Genomic DNA, 6914 nt, shown 5'->3' with positions numbered 1-6914 from the left:
ACTTAATTAAATGGTTTGATACTTTGAAATGCCATGTCAAATGCTCTTTATGTTTAATTGTGCATTATTATGGTTGTATATATATTGTTGCTCGATGTTGTGGACGCTCAGGTAAGCTTCAGATGAGTATATTGATGGTAGTGAATATATTAGTGCTAAGATGTATTTCGAGCTTATTATTCTGCACCCCGGTGTTAGTGCTCTGCCCGAGGACAGGGCCTAGCCTTCACGTTATCGTTCACCTCCCGCACCACACGCTCACCTTGGATCCAAGGCAGGTGCCAGCCTGTCGTAACCAGTCATAACCACTTTAGGTGGTTTCGACTCGTAGGTGACTTACGATACTTCGCACAGCCTTCACGTGACCGTAGTACTTGAGCGTATTTATTTACACGTAGCTTGTCGTACAGACCACTTTAGGTGGTTCCGACTTGTGTGCAGAATTTGATTGATGAGTTGTGGACCCAACCGTACAGGTCACTTTAGGTGACTTCAGCTGGCATGCTATTTCATATTGATTTATTTCACTTGGCTTACTTATTTCTTTCTGAGATTTGACATGGTACATTCGGTGGATTTGTTATTTTGAATATGATTTTGAGATATAATTGTATATGTTATTTTCTGGGAATTATACAGGTTTTATGGCGATGAGTTACTACTTTTGATAGTGAAATTGTTTTGAAAAGCTTTGTTTTTGCCCACTCACACTTTCTGTTTTGCGCCCCTCCAGGTTTTAGGTATAAGTGATCGTTGGTGGCTCACGAGAAACTGACGGTGGTTCTGACAGATCATCACAAATGTACGACCATCTTTGGTAAAGTATAATTAGTATTCGTCCTGCTGGGCTGCACTTAGGTTACCTACGCTTTGGTGGTGTGTAGTCACTTTTAATATCGCACCTTTACTTTATCTCCTCTAGTGTTTTAGTCAGTTGGTTTTTATTTATTCGCATTTCTTATATCATTATTGCTTCCTCACTGTGCACATGGTTACGCCACCCTCACGTGATGGCCAGCATGCCTCGATATTAGGTTGGGGTGTGTCAAATACACCCCCTGAGATTTCGAGGGAATTGAGTCAAAGTTTTACATGGAATCTTTACAAATCAATTAAACTCCTTAATAATTCATGGATTTATAAATCCATTGAAATATCTCAAATTCCATTGAATACACCCTCCTTAAAATCTTAGTTGATTACACCATGATTCTAAAGTCCTTTAAAATCCTTTAAAATCCTCATTTGACAACACCTCCTTTAGTATTTTTCTATTAGTAATTTATATTTTTTTTTATACAAACTGTAGCATTAATGAGTTAAATTGTTAAAGAAAAGAGGAAGTGGTGGAGATCAAACTCACACATAGATGCTTAGGCATTATTTCTTTTTTCCACTGCGGTAAGTGCTATCTACCATTAATAATTTTATTTAGTATTTCTATTGATAAGAGAAAAAATAGAAATGGTATTAAATAAAAGAGTAAATTGTACAAATGGTCCCTCAACTTTAATCAAATTGGAGCAATGGTCCCTCAACTAAAAATCCATTACCATTGGTCCCTTAACTTATCAAAATGTGTAGCTATAGTCCTTTTCATCAATTTTGTCAAAATTTTGTCAAAATAAGCTATGTTGGAATGACCATTTATATAATTAGGGTCCCTTAGGGTGCGTTTGGTATGTGGGACGGGACGGGACGGAACGGAACGAGGCGTTCCGTCCCGCGTTTGGTGCGCTAAAAATGGGTGGAACGGGTTGTTCCACGGGACAGATTTTGGGTGTTTTTGCGTTCCATCTCTCCCCCCTGGAACGGGTTTGTTCCACGTCTGTGGAACACAATGTTTTACCATTTTAAGACAAATATACCCCATGTCTTTTTCAAAAATTACACCTTCGTTCCGTCCCGTTCCGTCCCGTCCCGTCCCGTTCCGTTCCGTCCCGTCCGCGTACCAAACGCACCCTTAACTCATCAAAGTATATAATTATGGTTCTTTTCGTCAACTATGTCAAAAAATTTGTCAAAACGAGTTATATTGGAAGGACCATTGTTACAATTGAGTTAAAGTTAAAGGACCATTTCTCCACTTGAATTAAAGTTCAGGGACCAATGGTAATGGATTTTTAGTTGAGGGACCATAGCTGCATGTTTTGATAAGTTGAGGGACCAAAGGTAATGGATTTTTAGTTGAGGGACCATTGCTCCAATTTGATTAAAGTTGAGGGACCATTTGTACAATTTACTCTAAATAAAACGACACGTTTTCGTTTATTCCAAACTTTATTCTCTTCCATGCGGTATTCTTTGAACAAGAGAACGACTTCTCCTTTTCAAGATTGTAGAAGCCTAGAGCTTTGGCAACGCACAAAGGTCGCAAAGGTGCAGGGAACTTAAATCGAAAGGGCTCTTGGCGAATTGCAACCCCCTCGAGGTTATTGAATTTGAATGCATGTTGAAGAATATGTGTAAGAGGTTAGAGTGTTGCCACTTAGTATTACAGTTTAATGTGTTGCCACTTAGTATTACAGTTTAATGATATTCTTCTTTATTTGTAAGTGAGAGGTCTTAGGTTCGATTCTCGTCAAAGACTAATTTGAACCACATTATTCTGACTCACCCACTATGAGGTTTCACCCACTCTTCTACCAGCCATCAGTGTAGATAATATTATTTTTTAAACAAAAAAAAGAGGTTAAAATGTTTTAATGTGGCCTTGTTAAAATTAAGGGAATTAGTTACAGAAAACATATTTTGATATTTGGTTTGCACAAATAATCATTTTTCAGTACGACGATATATTGATCATATATTGACGATACAATGATGACATAACGACAATACAATGATGATGTCATGAAAATTGATTATTTTTGCAATGAAACGTCAAAATTTATTGTAGCTAATTGCCCTTTAAATTATGTTGGAGATTTCAATTCAGTTGAAAAAAATAATATCACACACTAACACAAATATTCAATTTATTGTGATTTGTGAATCCATCCTCACAACTAACATTTTTAGTAGTATTTTACTTAATTTATAAATAAGAGTTTTTACGTTCGACTCTCCAGAATGTTTGATACCAAATTATTAATAACTTATTGTGTAATTCAACTAAACCTTCTTACCTTACTTGACATCGTTGTGTAAAAAGGATTTGAAGCTTTACTCTATATAATAAGTGACAATCAAGGTAGACGGTTCCTCGAAATAAGTGATCATTTCCTTAAGTTTATAATATTGGATTTGGATCCTCGCTGGATCCCCTCTCAGAGGATCCTAAGGATCAACACACATGGATTGTTGATAAAAAATGGTGATGTCACAATTTTTTTCTTTTTTCTTTTTATATATTTTTCATGCAAAACTAGACTGCTTTACTTTTAAAAATATAAAAAACATTTAATTAGGGTCGCATAATTTTTTATCATCGATCCATGTGCGTTGATCTCTATGATCCACATGGAGAGAGGATTTGGCGAGGATCCAAATCCTATAATACTATCTCCATCAGTCCATGCTGTAATTGTATTTTGGTAAAATTGCCCCTCGATCTGTTTGAACTTTCCTTAAAGTTGAGCGTTTTCTGGTGGCTTCAGTGCCAGTTAGCTGACACACACTTCCCCAACTGCAATTCGTCGAATCTAACAACGCCTCACGTGTTGTTCTCACATTGTCCAGCACTTCCAATAATTGTTCAGTTCCCAAGGTGATTCAATCCCAACTACCAAGCATTTATGGCGCGTGTGACATTTCGTGCTTTGTGTGGTTGTGCTTACGTTGTCCTGTCATACTTGTCCTGCCCCGTCCAACAACCAAGCGACGGACTATTATTGGCGAAGGGCTGAGATTAATTGGCCCGCATGCTCCACACACATGGATCCGGATATGATATGAGTTCCATAAATACTATAAAAAAAGGTTTTGTGTTAATAAAGTAAGAGTGATGCTATTTATACGTTTATTTTTACTTTTCAAATATATTTTTTAATTTTTTATTTTCAGATCGAATGAATTGAATATGATTAACAAAAATTAATAAAGGTGTGTAGGAGTTAAAAAAGAGTACGAATAGGACTACTCTAAATAAGATCATGTAGATGAAATATAACGCGTCTCTATTTTATTGGATTGGGCTAGCACTATGTTAGGCAATGTATATGTGTCATGTAAAAATGACTTATATAGCATGTGTATACTTTTACAATGACTTCCTATTCTAATCATACAAGGCATAAATAATTATGTTTATGTGATAATATTTGCTTTACCCCTTGAGAGTATAGCTCATTTTCTCTTGCAAATAACATAATTTCACCTCAAAAAATTTTTGTAATTGGAACAACTCTTTAATCTTCATAAAGATCGCCTTTACAAAAAAAAATCATTCGAGTTTGAGATCGTTTAGTCATCTAAATGTATCAAATAAATGAACGGCTCACTATAATAATTACTTGGTACCCATAATGTGAATTCATTTGATACATTTGAATGACCAAACCATCTTGGATTCGAATGATTTTTTGTAGGGATTATTTTCAAATGAAGATTAAGAAATTGAATGGTTAGATTATAACATTTAATGGGAAGAACATTATTTGCAATTGAGGAAATAAGGTCATCCTCCCAAAGATGGACTGCAAGTATTATCTTTATGCATTATTACTTTAATGACATAAGGGCAATGCTAGGGAGAATATCAATATTTTGTAAAGAATAATACTAAGTAGACTAAATTTGTAGACTGAAATTACAACTAAATGATGTATTACTAATAAGAAATAAGCATTTAATTAACACTTAAATAATAATCCAAGCATCAACTTTCATGTCATTTAGTTTACAAAATTTAGTCTACAAATTTAGTCTCCATAGCATTACCCTTTTGTAAACCATATGATGTAGTTGTTAATGATTGAATTATCACTTAAGTGTTGATTAACTTGTAGTTGTTGATGGTTGGATTATCACTTAAGTATTAATTAACTTGCTTATTATTTATTTCTTGGTGACACATTATATAATTTACAAATTTGATCAAAAAAATTAGTCTGCTTAGCATTATTCGTAATATAATCATATCATATAAGATTGCTGTCATTGAAAGTGGCACTAATACTTTGGGAGAGAATAGGACAAAACTGTTGGACATTATAATAACTTGGATGGGAGGTAAAACCAAAGCATCACCAGTTCACCACACAACTTGATGAACATGACGCAACTGCCTAACCTAAATCATAATGCATTTTATGCCTCGTATTATTCGACGCTAGCTTCTCGTTTATCCTCATCATGGCATGGGCCATATGTGTACCAACGACAACATATCCTCATAGGAGCCTGCTAATGTTTGTTTTTTTTTTTTTTTTTAGCTAGCGGTTTTGTTATGGAGATTCAATTCTTTGAAAAGCAGAAAGACTTATAAATACATTTCAGTCTCTTTCTGAGCACCATTATATAATTCTTCAGCACCAAAATTGAACCTTGTTGTGTGGAATATGAAACTAAAATTCGTCCCTAACCACTTAGGCCACCATTGTGCCTACTATGCTTTCAAATCTTTGTCATATGTCTAATACAATTCGTTGATCATTTGGTTTCAACTTTCACTTTGCTACATATGGTTCATAAATTGTAATTACAACCTTCTAAAAAAGAACTGCTTTTAAGGCCTTTCACAATAAGGTAGACTTTGAACTTCTCAAATCTAAAGCTATGACTATTGCTCAAGTACGAGGTGTGATTTTTTTTAGGGAGGTTGGCTTATACGGGAGTTTTAACGAAAAGGCCACAGTACTGTTCACTTTAACGAAAAAACACATTTTTACACTAAAAAGTCAAACCTGATACTATTATCTTTATCCTTTATTTTGTCCTTATCATTAAAACTCAAAGTTTTCAAGCCATTTTTATTAGTTTTCCTTAAATGATCAAGTTTCATTTCGCGTGTGAGGGTCACGTGCAAGTTATAGATGAAAAATTGATTTTCAAATGTACTTAATTCTTAATTGTCTTCGCTATATTGGTACTCATTTCTTTTTAAATGTGAACTATCTTTCAAATACACTGTCATCGTAAACCAACAAATAAAACAAAATAATACAATTAGATGAACCCTCTTTGTCGTGCAGATATCTATATTATCATATCTACATATTGTAATTAAGAGAAGAAGCCTTGTCAACCTCTTCTTTGATTTCCTCCCATATTCTATTTTCTCAAATCTTCTGTGGTAAAGAAAAATACAGTACAATAGGTTAAAGAAACAAAATTAGAATTTATTATATTTATATGGCTTTTTAGGTAAAATGGTTTCTGATATTTGCATAACTCCTCATTTTAGTTCCTGAGATTTGAAATCGATAGAATTAGTACCTGAGTTTGTCCACAATAAATTATTTTGGTCATTCCGTGAAAAATCTCCATAAAATAAGGATAAAATGACAAAAATACCCTCATTTTTTGTGAAATTGTGCCCTATTGTTTATTGAATTAAGGATAGTTTTGTCATTTTGATCCTTATTTAACATAATTTTTCACCGAATAACCAAAATGATTGAGGTGGATAAACTAAGGGACTAATTCTTTGATTTCAAATCTCAGGGACCAAAGTGAGAAGTTATGTAAATCTCAGGGACTATTTTAGCTAAAAATTTGATGTAATAACTCCATGACTTTTTAATTTCCTTCAACTACTTTGGATGCATATCATGTGCCAATTAAGATTATATTTTTATACTACAAACGGTGAATTGCTTTGGTAGTTTGGACCTTTTTTTCCAATTCATTAGGTTTTGGGATTAAACTTTCTCCTTTAATGTAGATCTATGAAGCACGAATTCGGAGATTTGGGAGTGACATATTCGGCGATTCGTCAAAACTCAAAGAACCCTAAATTGAGAGGGGCAGTG

The sequence above is a fragment of the Malus sylvestris genome, chromosome 15 (genome assembly GCF_916048215.2).
Source record: "Malus sylvestris chromosome 15, drMalSylv7.2, whole genome shotgun sequence".
Lineage (NCBI taxonomy): Eukaryota > Viridiplantae > Streptophyta > Magnoliopsida > Rosales > Rosaceae > Malus > Malus sylvestris.
This window is presented reverse-complemented; position numbering follows the sequence as displayed.